Below are 17,193 nucleotides of genomic sequence, written 5' to 3'. Positions count from 1 at the left end.
AATTTTTACTGGCCCTCCTAAAAGTTTCACGATATTCTTGCAAATGAACTATAATGTGTGATAAACTATAATATGATTGTATCGGGCCCCCCTAACTTCTACCGGGTCCCCCTACACTTTGAGCTGGCTACCTGCCTGGCGTAGGCTATAAACTTAACACAAAAAATGACTGAATACCGTACGTGTTAGAGCCTTTTAGAAAATTTCGCACCTAAATAGGGGAAAGGAGCATTTTCTAAAATATTAAAAATTCCTATTATTTATTCTGAAAACGCAAAATTTGAAGATTCAGTTGAGCTGGAGGTGTGAAATTCAGTACGTAAACTCTTAATTAAAAGTATGCTACATGCTACATCAATTTTGAAAGGGGAAAAGTGTTAAAATTTTTCTCTACATTAAAATCAACGTTGTCATTATCACGGGAAAGTGCCTGAACCCTTTGAATTGAATTTTTGAACATAGTTTCCACTACCTTTGAACCGAGTTTTTATAATGTCAATTCCATTAAAATGCAGATACTAAGGTTAAAGAGAAGGTTTAAGACACACACACACACACACACACATATATATATATATATATATATATATATATATATATATATATATATATATATATATATATATATATATATACTATAACATGTGTTCCTCATATTAGAGAAATGAAATACAATATATAAACTCCTTACAAAATGTAAGTTGACACTTTACCAAGCGTTGTAGGAGTCTACTTCTAAAGGAAATTACAGAGTGATTTTTAAAATATTTTAATTTTCGACATTTGTTCATAAAATGATCAAAATAAAGAGGTGACTAAACAGTTTAAAATGATTGTTTTAAAAACATAATTAGTACTTAAATCGATCTAGGATTTTATCAATTCGCTTTCAGTGAAATATGATTCCTAAGAGAAGACAATTCACATTTTACACCAAGAATAACGGCTGTATTATCTGAAACTCATTTTTGAACGTAACACTTGAGACGAACTTAATTTTTCTTATTTCAGTGATTGTAATAAGGTTCAAACTTATGAATTTTCCATGGTGCTGTTCTTCAGGTGAAATAAATGGGTATTTCAGTTAGTTTGCATATAACCTCGGTGCTGGATTGAATGTTAAACTTGCAAGCAACTATATACAATAGTAGGGCCTATATAAATGCTAAATATTCAATGTTCTTTTGCTAACTCTTGTAATGATATTGCGATGAGATGTGTGAAGAATTCAGAATTCTACTTATAGTACAGCGAACCACAAAAGTATCTCCTTCTCTAAGTGCTCTCCATTACTTGGGGTCCAGGTATAGTAATTTGCAGTTGTGAGAACGCCTGGACAGATGCAACCCAACTTACACGTAAGTTTTCTCGGCACTGACAGCAGTTGGCAGCACTAAGTCAGGTCTTTATACATGTAAAATTGTGAGTAGATGATGCACGAAACATTTCTCCATTCTGAGATGAATAGCTCTGGTTCAGAACATGTTGTCCAATGAACACCATATATTAATCTTAATATTGCTGTGTATGTGATATATTATTTAATTATATATTGTATATTCAAAGAAATAAAAACACTGATCACACATGAATCAGAAAATGCTTGAAAGTAGACGAAAATATCAAATCTAGAACAACTACTGGAAATAAGTTTGTAAATGACTGTCTCCATTGACAGACTTTCTCCAATTCTCCTTATTCCAACATCTTTTTCTTTCTAGGGAAGAGAAGTTCTTGCTTGTCACACTGAGTATGCATTGAAATTGAAATTGAAATATTTGAAAAAGTTACAGCCTTGACGGGAGTTGAACCCGGGTCTCCCGAATAGAAGTTCAACGCGCTAACCACTCAGCTACTAAGTTTTTACTATACATGTACGGTACTCTACAAGACTTCACAGAAATTTTACAGAATACGGTTTGCTCCGTAACAAAACACTATAACAAATACTGAGACACAAACATATATAATTAAGACTAATATAACAAATGAAAGCACTTCAGAAGGGAAGCTAGAAGTAAAGAACAGGAAAGCAAGGACTCACGAAAGTACTATTTCTAGAAATCTACTAAATTACCGCTTGTCCAACGCAGACGAAAAAAGCTTGTAACGAGTGCGTTTAAGAAAGTCGTAATAAGTGTGAGCGTCCATCAATCGGGCGTAGCTGTGAATATAAACGATGGTGCATGCGACTAGAAAAAGAACGGCGTGATGTTTTGTAGGTGGGAAAAAACGGAAATCTGGAAACAAAATGTAAGACACTGTGAATTGATGAGGGGGAGTCGTCGGCAAAGTCTTCCTAATAAAGTCGTGAGGCAATTCCAAATAATTGGAGCACCGACGCAACAAGTGAAACGGTGGGACAGCGTGTCTTCCTGGGTACATCTGATGCACTGAGCGTGAGGAAGACGATGCAGCTCAAAGATACGAGCACGGGTGGGTATTAACTGATTAACTACTTGAAGCCAGGTCACCTGGAAATAGGAAGGCAAAACGAGGGCAGAGATGTTAGCCCAAACTTACGACCAATGAATCTGTGGAAAACGCTGGGGGGATACGTAAAGGAGTCGAATCGTAAGTGTAAGACGCAAGTGCATAAAAAACTGTGCTAGACACTTTCGTATGCCTTTTCTAAATCTACGGATAGAGCACCGGCCGGAACGTGCCGGAAATGAGAGTAGGCAAACAAATCCCGCAAGGAGCGAAGTGTATACGTAAGAATATGTGTGGAGTGAAGTGCAGCTTGAAACGGACTGATGTAGTGCGGTATAAGATGGCGTAAACGAACTTTAAGGATTTTCGTGAATAATTTAATATCAGCGGGTAATAAAGAAGTGGGTCTAAAGTTCTGAACCACTTTCGCAGAAGTGGATTTTGGAATGAGGAACATAATTGCCGTGTTTCGACAAAATGCTTCACCACATGAGAAAGCACTAAATAAAGACGTGAGATGAGTACTGAGGTATATCCAATATTGTTTGTAGAACTGAAGTGTCAAGCCATCTTCCCCAGGGGTACTACGACCCCGCACCAGGCTAAGGGCAGTGAAAATTTCATTCGCAGTAATCGGTTGCATAAGAGTCTGTCTATCGTGCTCTGAAAGTGGATGAGATATCATAGACAAAAAATCCGGGGTCTGTGTAGCATCCATGAGAGGCTCGGCCGTGAAATACGTATAAGAGCGTGTAAATTAACTTAATATTTGTGTAGCGTCCGTGGTGAACGTACCGTCTCTCAGAACGAGAGAATTAGTAGCCGTATAACATTTCGGTCGTAAAAGTAAATTGACTTGGTAAATAGTATTACTTTCATCGGGGAAACGGTTATAAAAATCATCTAACAAATAGGCTTGGAGGGAATCATGGGAATAAATCGTTTTTAAACGCTGTTTGACACTATTGATATGCGCAAGGTTGGTAAGAGAAGCAAGGGCTACCCAAAACTCGCGAAGTGCTCGATACAAGAATTCATATAAAGGGTGATCATCAGTACGCGCAATTTGGCCGCGCCACTGAAAAAAGCTACGAAATTTCGGTTTCCAATAAAGGGTTCGCCATGAGCTTACAGTTGGGTATGCGACACCAGTAGAGGAAACGAGGAGAAAATGCTTCCCGTGCCTCGTTCGTAACATTAGGTCATGATTCATCTTCCAATGTAAAAAGTGCCTCAAGAAGGTGGCAACAAAAGATAATTTAAAACTAATTTCAATTGTGGCGTGATCTCTAAAGACTATTAGAATTGTAAAAACGTGTAGGACAGCAAGACAGGCTATCTGTGATATAGGCCCTATCGATGCGACTTTTAGTAGTAACGAAGCAATATGAAAACATGCTGTGACTGAGACACGAATAACGCGTCTTTCAATTTCAAAACTCGGACAAGTTCAACCAACGAAGGACAAGCGGGGCAGGTGTTACTGAGTCCAGAGGTCGATAATAACATTAAAATCGCCAACCAAGATACTATGTAAAATCCCTGGGGGCAATAATGATGGAATCGTAGATGCGTAAAATTCCTCCCTTTCGTGTGTACGTACAAAGCCAGAGGGGCCGTACAGACCTAGAAAACATATATTGTGAATATAACAACGAATGACTCGGCCATTGGGAGACAAACCACTCTGTCATAGTGAAACCCCTTACGAATGAGAAGCGCAACCACAGTGGAGCTTTCTATATTTACAATTGAATCATAGTCACTGAGAAAATCTAGTGACGGAAACTTTATTCCTTGAATACAACAGACGTCTGGACGTCGATTGTCAATAAAGTGTTTTAGTAGAGTTTTATTATGATCTGAACTAATTCGGTGTATATTAATCGAAAGCACCTGAAAAGAGTTCACTGGGGGCATTATATACCATACAAATATTAAAGAATAATAAAACTACTTACTAAAGTGAAAGGATACACAACCCGTCAAAAACTATAAACACCACACACGTTGTGAAAAGAACATGCCCTGAAAACAATACACTTGGGACTCCAAAAAAAGAAAAAATACTACAACACATGCTAGCGACACAAACACTGCTTGAGGCGTACTGAAGGTCAAGTACAATGAGCAGCTGCACAGAATGTAAATACTATTCGGCACGGCAGTTCTGAGTCAGAGGTAGAATGAACCTGGGAACGGAGCTTTCTTGTTTCCCTTCGGCCTGTCCCGGTGGCATCTTCAGAAATAAAGCTGTGTTCTTGTTTTTTATAGAAGCACGAGTCACTTTCCTTTGAATCAGATGTAATTGAAACTGACACTTGTTCTTAAGAGGTTACTAAAGCCTCGTTATTCTCACTAGAAGAACTACTCAATACAGTAGAAACTTCCTGGAAGGAGGGATGAGATGAAGAAATAGGTAGAATTTCGTTCTTGGTATTATTCTGGGAAGATAGAGATGCTGGGTGTCAGTCGGGAACACCTGAAACTTTGATGAGCCATTGCATAACTTAGTCGTGGATTGTAACTTCGGCAAAGCAGGAAACAAACGTGTATCAGATATTACAGGTGCCCGAGAGGGGCCTGAGTTGGAGTCCAAGGTGGCCATCGAGGAGACCGCCTGGATCCACGAACGTTGTACTTTTCCAATCTCGGTCATACGAAGTCTGTTCAGCGCCAGTGGTAGTAGATCTTCATTTCTTCAAAGGACAATTGAAGATGGTATCTAAATTTGATTGTCATTGAAAACAGGTGATTGGCTGTCCTTCATACGAAACACTTACTCTACACCCCTGCACTATAATACGGGACGGAATATGTTTTTGGAGTTGCATATGAATAACTCGCACTCCACTGTCTATACCAGAGGGGAATGGTGCACTCTATAATTGGGGTTCGAATTTTCGAACCAGCTCATACTGACGAAAATGTTCTTCACGGATCGAGAGAGGACATTCTAATGGATAATCGTACACACGTATTAAATTCACTGAATCCCCGACTGTTACGATCCTGACGACACTGATATTGTCATCCGAATGCTGAGATGCAACAGAAGTAGGAGCGGCTGATGCAAACTGTTCATCAGCACATTGATTTTTAAACTTAATAAAAATACTATATGACTCCGCATTTAATTGCAGTGCACTTAGATTTTCAAAAATACCAGGAAACTGGTCGGCTAACCAGAGATATATCTTACTGGTATTTGGCCTAGAACTACGAAATCTCCGGTCAAGTAGTAACTGAAACTATAGATCTTTTTTTGTATTCCATATATTGGTCACTGAATAAACTTCTTAACACTAAACACTCAAGGTGCTACGCACCACAAATCTGAAGGATATAAACCTTAGAAACAAACCACAAGGAACGTCGATGAATGTAGGAGTAGCTGTAGCTTCACTCAGATAAACCACACGAATCAGCGATGTGAACTGCTCGAAAGCGCAAGCAGAACTGGCCTACGGCGACACTTCATGTTCCACACAAATTGATACGTAATTAAAATCGTTTCATGGAAGAATATACACTAGATGCTTATGCTTATGTGAGTTTCACAATGACTTACTCGATATTTCCTTGTTTAACTCAAAAACAAGGTATATAGTAATTCATCAATGAGGAAAATATCACCGAACGTTCTTCAAGTTCAGGCTACGTAATAGTTTCAGGGATGGTCCCTATTTACATTACAGTTCTTCTTTACCATAACTTCTAATTTCCAAAGAAGAAAATACGACAGAAATTATTTTCACATTCTTTGAATTGTATCAACACGTGTAGAAATAGACAGTTCTATGTTTATGTTCCACAACTACTAGCTTCTTTTCTTATATTCATATGAGAAATTTGTGTCAAATTGAGCGGTGGGATTAACCGAGTGATCTCGGGCGTTCGGCTTCTGATCATGAGGCGTAATCCACTAGGGGTTCGAATTCCTCTGAAGAGCAAGGTCGCAATTTGAACTGTCCTCAGTGTTTCTGTGTTTGTGTCCCTGTAGTGTTTGGAATACGTAGAAAGGACATGAGGTGCCAGTGGCGAACAATACCCCGGTTTGGGCGATTTGTTTAAAAAATTGTGAAAGCAGGAAATTTCCCATTGCAACTACCTGGGTTCATTTCCCGTCGTGGCAATTATAAATGTTACTGTATGGGAAAATAATGTTTATGTAATTGGTATTGTAATTCTGTTATTCATTTATTATTATTATTATTATTATTATTATTATTATTATTATTATTATTATTATTATTAAAACAGAATAAAAGAAAAAGTCACATAGTCGAAGTTATTCATAGGAATAGAAAAGATATACAGTATGTCAGACGTTTTTTAAGTTTACACACGAAGGCAATATTATTATTACGTTTATGGATTTAGAGATAGAATTATCATTTTATGACAAAAAGAAATGGAATATAAAGATTTGTTAGCTGATAACAGTAATGCATTTTGTTTCGCCCTTTTTCTAAGTAGAAAGGTGAGGAGAGATCTTAAATAGGATCATTCTCGGGACTACCGATCCCTATTGTAGTAAGTTCGATCACTATTTGCAATTTGTGCACAGCTAGAAACAAATTATTTTTGGCCCGTACTACAGCATTAAGGACGTGTTTAGCCTTTATGTATTCATCAATTCTTGTCCAAACACGTTACGTTCCCAGACAGTACAAATCAATGTTGATACGGATGACGTTATTTTGTGTTGTTGGCATTTCACCTGTGAAGGAAGTCGTCTCAACTCTGAGACCCAGAGAAATTGAATATATTTCATGTTAGTATACATAAGAAGTATCAATGTTGCAAATTATAAAAAAAACTTGGTTAATTGCTTCAGCCGGAATCGAACACGCGACCCCAACATTATGAAACTAACCCTTAAGCCACTATTCTAAGACATCGCTGTTCTGGGAGAACGAAAACCCTGGATGTGCAGTGAATTCAGCAATTATACACTTTTACGATTCCAATCTAATATTGATGAAACTTTCTGATTTCAGTCATGGTAAAATAGTAAAGTATTATGCAGAAAGAATAATCCAAAGAATTCAACTTCATATTGACAACTAAAAAGACATGCAAGCACACAAGGCCATGAAGGAGAAATTGGACATTAGAGTGCTTCGAATCCTTGACAGGCACAGTGCCATGCCGTGAGGGGTGCGAGCGGGACTACGGCCCGGGGCGCGCAAGTAAAGGAGCGCAAATTCGGGAAGAAAAAGAAAAGAAAAGAAGGAAAAGTATTAAAAGTACTCAAAATCAAGGAAAACCAGGGTTTATTTTTGAAAATTTTCTTACGCCAATCATGGTAGCGCTTCGCGGCATTCCTAGCAACCTCACTCATATGTACGGAGGTGCTGCCGTATGTTCTCGCCTCGGGTGCTGATTTTTCACGGAAAGATACTCCTATTGATTGAAATTTGGTGTTTCAGGGCACTGGTTTCTTTTTTAAAAGTTAACTAATTTAAGGAACCTTCCTTAGTATCTTATGTGTCCTATTTTTAAGCGTTTTACTCACTTTTATAGTTTTTCAAGTAACTCTTTAAGAACGAGGACATAAACACTTTGATATCAATTCCTCATACAAAGACTAGAAAATAAACTAGTAGTTATGTTAGATAAACATAGCACACACTATTTCTACATGTATTGATATAATTCAAAGAATGTGAAATTAATTTCTACCGTCTTTTCTTCTTTGGAAACTAAAAGGTAAAGAAGAATTGTACTGTAAATCGAGACCATCGCTGAAAACGATGATATAGTCTTAACTTGAAGAACGTTTCGTGATATGTTCCTGATTGAGGAACGTCTATATAACTTGTTTTGGAGTTGAATAAGGAAATCAAGAGTAAGTCACTGTGACACTCACATTTGCAACGTCTCCCTATAGAAAGATAAATCGTTGAGTCTTTGTAAATTGACCAACAGAGTGCTCCTTTAGCCGTGTATATTCGACGATAATCGTTTTGGATAAGATGAAACGCATACGCCATATAATTATATAATAAAATTGCGCGCATCTCTTTACTTTTTAATCTAATCTCTCTGTTCACTTTCTAATCATTGGCGACAGTTGCCATCAAAATTCATACAATTAAACGCATAATAATAATAATAATAATAATAATAATAATAATAATAATAATAATAATAATAATAATAATAATAATAATAATAATAATTTTATTGATGTACGGGGCCCAGGCGGTAATTCCCGCCTTCCCATCCGGGCCAGTCTGCCCCTGGCAACGAGGACTTCATTTTGGCCGCGCTCCTTTGATTCATCGTCAAGAATTACGAAGGAACCAATACGAACTATCGCCAGTCATGTGCATACAGTTGTTATTATATATTATTTTTCCAGACGAATTGTTACTAAAGTAAGCTCCGGTTGTCAAGAGTAACCCCTGCCTCTACATCATGAAGTGAAAAATATTGAAATGAGTACGTATAATTGTATGAATTTCGATGGCAACTGTCGCCGATCATTAGAATATGAATATGGGAGAACTATGAAATAGATGTGCGTAATTTTATTATAAAATTATATCGTGAACGCATTTAATTTGATCCCAAATGGTTATCGTAAAATATATACTTTTATAGGAGCACTCTCATTGGCCAAATTAAAAAGACCTCAATGATTTATCCCGTTACGTCTCCTTCATCGCCTCTGTGGTGAAGTCGGAAGAACACGCGCCATCGGATTGTAAGGTTGTTTCTTCGCGTCCCCGTTGGGGTACTTTTTTTTAGTGTTTTTGAGACTCATTGTAATGTAAACAAATCACACATATAGGTGATTTAACATATTTTGGGGGAGTAATTTTGTGGTTCATTGGCGTTTTGTCACGTCTCTGGCGTTGGTGGTATAATTTTCGAAACGGAAGTGGGACAACAGCGGATCGTCGCTGTGCCGCTGCAGGACATTGAATTTTTGCTGAGAGGTCTCTAGTTGCCTGTCGAAGGTCCACCGACGATTTCAGCATCGGATAGCTTGAGTTTCAGGTTGTTTACATTATCAGTTTCCTTTTTCTACAATTCACAAAAAAAAAATCCCAGTACAAAATAACGTAATTAGTGCTGCTTGCGCTGATTTGGTCGGTCACAAAAAAGGAGACCATCTTCCAGCAATGAAGTGTGCTCTAATGCTTCACGTCAAGCGAGCACACCTTCAAACATACATTTAGGGGCACGCCACCGACTCGAATATTAACTTCCTTCAGCTCGAATATTTTAGTTGGCAAACTACGAACGGAAAATTGGTGCCCAAATGGACCACTCAGAAGTCTATGGCTAAAAGTTGCACACAATTAAAGTCTTGTACATGTAACATACGTGGGACACAAACAATTGCATGCTTCAGTGGAGTGCATGAAAACCTGTAGCTGTAATGGTAACAAGTGTTATAACTTACTTATAAACGCTTATGTGCCAGAAAATGATTCATATGATGAGGATTCAAAACACTAAAGAAATATGTAATTTTGCGCAGATTTAATATGATAATGTAGAATATTATTATAGTTTTGCTTGTTTCCAGTAATTAGTAAGTATTTAATGAAGTTCGATGTAATATTCTCATATATTTCTCATACATTACATACAAATAGAGTTATTGAGGTTTCTGAAAAAACATTTTTTTAAAGTGACCATTGACAAAATGCAGACCATTCTTGAATTTAGAAATACCCTTCTCGTTTACAACGACGTTATCAGTCACCCTATGTATCACCTGTAAATGATGTTTGCACTCACTTAAGACATCTTTATATATATTCTTACCTTATTTATATTTTCTGTTTTTTCATTATGGTAAGATAAACATTTTCGTTAAAGAAATAAGGAATTATTTTCAACGACCGGTAGGAATACTGGACAAAAATAGAGTTAAATAATCTGAATCAACCTGAATGTTAACTGCAAATGGATTTTAACACTATAAAAGACATCTGTACTTATCTAAATATTTTGTTATCCTTAGCGCACAGTCGTATCAAGTGCCCGGAGATCTATTCACTGACGTTAGCTGAAATTCAGTGGTGCCATTTGGAGCATCAGCATTCGAATCAAAGTGCACTTTCCTTCAAACTTACCTCGCTGTACGGCTATTTTTGGAAGTAAACCTAACAATATTGGTACTGTTTGAAAGATAATTTAATGCTCTACAAATTTAATTAGAGACGTTTCTCCATATGTCAACGCATTGGGAAGATACAGTAAAAAAATAAAGTATTAAGGACAAAATATGTTCGCTTTTAATGTTTAAGTTAAATTTTCCGAAAACCCTTTGGATCTATCCAAAGCATGAATAGACTAAATCGTGAAGCACACCTTAAAGATAAAACCGGAAAAATAAATTCATTAATATCTTGATTATTTTTTTTAGTTTCAGATATATGGCCTTTTATTTGAAACACTCATTTTTTAGCTTCAGTAGAGAGAGGAAGGGTGTCCGGGGGGACCTTCCGCTCGCATCAAGCAACCGGCGGTCTAGAAATGATCAGGATAATGGACTTGATGATTTAGGACCACCGGTTGCTTTTACTCTCTCGGGTTGAACTAAACTTAGTGTTCTGCCTCCCGACTATAAATGCTAAAACATATTTCGGATTTGGGTTGGGCTTCACATTATAAATTCACGGGCCGGGCCGGGGCCGGGCTAAAGATTCCAGCCCGTGCAGACCTCTAGCAGATATAGAACTTTTATACTTTGGTGGCACACAATGTTGGCCTGATCATTTTCTGTAGTCTGCTTGGTTTTCGCTAGATGTTGCTAGTTTGTTACAAAAGGCTAAATGTTGCAAAAGTGTAGGTGGCACATTGGGTTGGGATACTAAAATCAAGGTGGGAGCGAAAGAGTTAAACTGACACCTGAAACCTGCGACTTCGAAAACATTCAGAGCTAAGCCATTTCCCAATATGGCGGCTTGAACATAACCTTTTGAAGAATTTACAAAATTAACCAAAAAAACTATATAGAATGTCACTACAAATTCCTGTAATTGTATGATTTTTTTTAAAATTAAATTTTGTGTAATGACTGGACTAACATCAATGATTCATAAAATCCAATAACACTTATCTTTTTTTTTTTTTTACAGATTTTATCCTAAAATACAGGTTAGTAGTAACTTGCTTCGTTCACTTCGGTAAAGAAAAACTTTATGTACATTGAAGGATGAACTGAAAATTTACAAATGTCGAGGGAAGGACGTCCACAGACGTTTCTGTAACATTTAGAGACAATAGTGTTGCAAGGAGAGTGCAGACTGCACGAACGACATTATACACAGTAGCAACATCTGTAATTTTGTTAAGCTTTAAACTGAAATTTGCGTATTTATTTATTTACGCATTTATTGCAAAAGAAATGTGTAACTACTGGTAGATATTTTGCTAAAACTACATTATGGTCCTTAAATAACCTCTATATATCTCTCATCTTTTGCTAAAACCTTCCTTTCACATTTCCAATCTATATTTTTATCTTTTCTTTCTAATCAAGCTTCCTTTACCTTTTATATCCTTGATTTCAAGGCATCCTACCATATGCTGCTTCCCTTTGCTTTCTATGATAATCGTTCGAGAATAGAAACAAAAAGAAAACCGTTGCTTTGATTTAATCAAAGAATTAAAAATTAAGGAAAAGGAATAAAATTAATAATTAAATATGAACGTATACCTGATATAAATGTTGGACAAGAAGCTGCTGTGACTGAAGAATTTTATTTGAAGAAAAGTAATGTTCGTAGGGAAGTAATGAAGGATAAGAATGTCAGAATAAAGAGTCTAATTGAATCATTGAGTTCGAAAACCAGTCATCTCCATCAAAACTAATTTTACAGGAGAGTCGAAAAACTAAATTCGTCCCTATGCATTTTACTTATAGGACTGTTTTCATTTTTTCCACGGAATATGAGGCGCCTACTATCAAAATCCGCTACATCCATTTCGCTTAGTTTCGAGTAATCTCGCAAAACGTACAGTGAAGTTCCATATACATACAAGAGTACAAAGTCCCATATTTGAACTAGTTTTTTTAGTATGAAATATTAAGCTTTTAAACAAAATTCTGTTTCCACGGCATTCACTTAGATCAAATATATAACAAGCGATATATAGCTCAATTTCGGTAAAATAATAATAATAATAATAATAATAATAATAATAATAATAATAATAATAATAATAATTTGGCGACTGTTGATACTAGACGCCACATATTGCAGTTTACATAAGATTTCACTTTAATGTGATAATAGCGCGCTTTGTTTCATTAGAAAACAAAATTTAAAAATTGGGCATGACTTGTTTTCGTACAAAATAGGAAAACATAATTTACATTATGTTAAACAAATGAAGGTATAATTAATTTTTCACTTACAATTTGAAATAAATGTATTATATATGCCACAGATTATATGAATATGATTATATCTGTCATTGTAATAGTATTAACATTTAATTAAAAGATAAACTAAGTCTATAAGTTCAGATATTCTTTTAGATAATGGTTATATCAAGTAAAAAAAACTTAGAATGTAAATTTACAATTCCTCTTCTGGATCATGACAATCTGTGGTGGGCAACAAACACATTTCTTCATAGAAAGAAAGAAATTCAAATGGGATAACTGTGAGAACTTTCTTGATTTCTGCCACTTAGCAGCTTGACGTACCATACGTCACAAGCTGATTTTTGAACCAAGCCTAGCCTAGCTGGGAGTTTTAACGTGCCTTCTATGACATTGTGTTGCATACGCACAATCGAGACAAGCACGCATACGCTCTCACTGGGATTGACAGTGCTTCTCAGTACTGGAGGGTGAGACTTATTTATCATCTCTGTTATCAGGATAACTCGATCATAGTTTGAGTTTCTAATCGTAATTCAAGCCACTCGAGTACCTATTATTGCATTTCTTTTGGATATTACTGGTCCGAGAGACCACGCATCGTTTGCCTCCGGTAGTTAAGGGCCCAGATCCGCCACCTCCGGGGGATAAGGGGAGGGATCCCCGTCAACAGCGCCGTAGTAGGCAGCATTCTGAAAGCAGTATCGGATCCGTTGAAAAGCGCTCTCGCTCTAAATCACCGCACTATGTTGCTCCATCTACCAGCATTGAGGAACCTATGCAATGTTCGTCTAATGCAACTTCTGAAAACAATCCAGGAACTAAAAACCTAATTCCTCCACGTTTACCAGTTTATTCATTTCTATTGACGGATTTCGATCTCAAATACAACAATTCTCGGCTTATTTTCAACCAAATAGTTAAGTACCTTCCAAGAGCTAGCATCAAGCAAATAGTCTTCACCAAGAATGGTGTCATTATCCGATCAGAGGATGAGAACTTTGAAACTACATTACGAAACAAGGCTAGCTATGAAATCTTTGGAAAAAATGCCAAGCTGAAACAGCTTACCAGTAAAATTAAGCAAACACCTCCGCCACCAAAGACTCCAATGTTATCTGTTGTTATCCGTGGTGTTCTACCGGAAATCACTGATGCAGAAGTAATGGAAGAGCTTACAGCTGAAGGCATTCCTGTCGACAAATGCATTCGCATCAGAAATCAAACGGGACCTACATACATGGTTCGTGTGCTAACCTCCAACAAATCGTCTATTGATACCCTCCTTCAAGAGGGAGCGTACATCTTTAAGAAAAGGCACAGAGTCGAACCGTCACGTACTAATTCACCCCTGCCTATTCGATGCAAACGATGTCAGACTTACAACTCGCACGTGACAGCAAAATGTCCTAACATCCCTAAGTGTGGTTACTGTGCTGAACAGCACGAGACTAAAGACTGTCCAAATCACCAAAAGCCTGCTCACTGCTCTGTATGTCCTGGGTCACACCCTACATACAGCTACAAACGTAAAGCTAAGCCAGCCCCGCCAGCAGATCGTCCTGAACTCACAGTGCCATTGCGTACAACTGATCCACCAGTCCAAGCCGACCAATCAATCACTTCCGGTCTTACAGTTGAAAATTTTCTTCGATATTTCACGCTTGTTCTACAAATTATTTTTCCTTTTCAAAGACAGTTCATTCTTGAACATGTCATTGCTGCCGCCACGAGCATTTTTCATATCAATCTGTATGCCACATATTCAGGGAATTATGTACACTTTCACATATCTCCGAGAGAAACTGCTGTCTAAGCCGATAGCTTACTACATTATCATGGGCTTGGCCTTCTTATTTATGAACATACGGTCATTGCCGCAACATAAAGCTCTTTTTGAACACCTGCTCTTAGAAGAAAATATTGATGTTTTCGCTTTGAATGAAACTGCTTTAAAACCAACAATGCCATCACGATTTCCACGGTATCAACTCATGCGCTATGACTTTTCACAAGATAATGTACGAGCGCAAGGTGGAGTGGCAATTGGCATAAATAATAAATTATCTTACCGACAGCATCAGACTCGGGTTCCCTACCGACTTTCTGAACATCTTACAGCAACTATCTATCTACCTAACATAGCAATTACGATAGCAACAATATATGTACGTCCCGGACACGTGATACCACTCGAGTATTTCACACATTTGTTTCAAAACATATAAGCATCTTCTGATACTGGCAGACATCAATATCCATAGCCGTTCCGAGAGGGAAAAGACTCAGTTTGCGGACCATATAGCACTTTCCTTACATGGTCACATATATCCCCTTCCGAAGCACACCAGACCAAGTAGCCAAACTACGCCGGATGTTGTTCTTTCTACCACTTCACTCATAGACAGGTGTCATATCGAAGTCTTGGATTGCATAGGTAGCGACCATTTACCGGTGAAAATCACGGTCAACGATGTACGTAAAAATGTTTCTCCGACAGCAGCCGAATGTACCATATATTTGTATGGCAAAACTAACTGGCATAAATATCGCTCGGATATTGACGCTGCATTAGAAACTGTACTACCACCGGAAACAGAGGAGAGTCTAAACACAACCATAAGCACACTCACGCAGGTCATTGCTACAAGCGCACAGGACAACATTCCCACTTATCACGGTAAAACATATTAGCCTGTTTTGCCTCCGCAATATTTGCACTTAGTAAGAAAATCTCGGCATTATTATAGACAATATGAGCGCACTCATAATCCTGAATATCTAACACAGGCACGTAGATGGCAAAGAACTGTGCACAATTATATTGTCGCCCATAAACGCTTGACGTGGCACAAAACATGCAGTCAGTTGAATGAAGAAACTCATCCCACACGATATTGGAAAAAGTTTCATCAGTTGACCGGACAGCAAACAACAACAAGATATCCTCTGTTCCGAAACAACGATCCTTTGCATTCAGATCAGGATAAAGCTGACGCATTTGCCTCTCATTTACAAACTGTGTTCACTCCGCCCGTCGGTCAACATGACGATAGTCCCAGATTCTCAGAAACTACCATCGCTCACCTATTACAGCCATCAACTACTCACACCTTAGATAAGAATCAACCGTTAACATTTTCTATCACCCATGACGAAATACAGACGAGTATCAAAGGAAAACGCAACACAGCGCCTGGTTTTGATAAAATATCCTACCGACTTATCAAAGAATGCTCAGTAAAGTTTTTTATTCTTCTCGCAGCTATTTATACTTTTATTCTCCGTACGGGATATTACCCAGTTGAATGGAAAGTCTCTAAAGTTTGTATGTTTCTAAAACCGAACAAGCCACCACATTCTGTCAGTTCGTATAGGCCAATACAACTGACTGCGACACTGGGGAAAGTATTGGAAAAAATTCTTGTAAAACGCTTACATCAATATCTGCATGATCGTCAACTCCTTCCAATTTTCCAGACTGGTTTTCGATCATCATACAGTATTAATGACCAGTTGCTTCGTTTGACGACCACTCTCGTTAACCAATATTATAGATCGCTCCCATCTTGTTTAATTTTAATGGATCTAGAGAAAGCATTCGATCGAATTTGGCATTACGGTCTATTTTACAAATTGCTTAAATTTAGACTACCACTGACATATGTTAGAGTAATTTTCTCATTCATACTGAATCGAATCGCATATGTATGTATCAACAATACCATCTCCCATCCCATCTTTCCATACACAGGAGTACCTCAAGGGTCCAGCTTGTCTCCTCTTCTATACATTTTGTACGCATCAGACGTGCCAGTACCTGCTCCTCCAACTTATTTATTCCAATATGCTGATGATACTGCTTTCCTAACTCTCTTAAGAACTATACAACACATTAATAGAAGCTTACAACTCACAGTTAATCAATTTCTTGCGTGGTGTACGAAATGGAAACTTACTGTAAATGAGGAGAAAACTCAAACACTTGTCATCATACCACCTAAATGCCGCAGTAAAGTTCACCGCAACTCTAACCTGCTTGATATCACTGTTGGAACACACCGATTAAAACCAACTAACTCAGTGACGTATTTAGGAATAACATACGATAACAAACTACAATGGACTGCTCATTTCCAGAAACTTATGCTTAAAGCAAAAAACAGGCTACAATTGCTTCGCAGGCTCGTAGGACAGCATTGGGGACTAAATTCAAGGCTGCTTATTAACACTTATAAAGCGTTCATGCGTAGCATACTTACATTCGGACATATTGCTTGGTCCCCAGCACAGTCTAGATTCTACAATAGGCTCGAAATTATGGAGCGCCATGCAGTGCGCTTAGCATACCGCATCAAATTACCATATCCTAACCAAGAACTATACAATCGAATAGACTT

This window comes from Thermobia domestica, chromosome 9 (assembly GCF_964235325.1).
Source record: "Thermobia domestica chromosome 9, izTheDome1.hap1.1, whole genome shotgun sequence".
Classification (NCBI taxonomy): Eukaryota; Metazoa; Arthropoda; class Insecta; order Zygentoma; family Lepismatidae; genus Thermobia; species Thermobia domestica.
Note: the sequence above shows the minus strand (reverse complement) of the source record.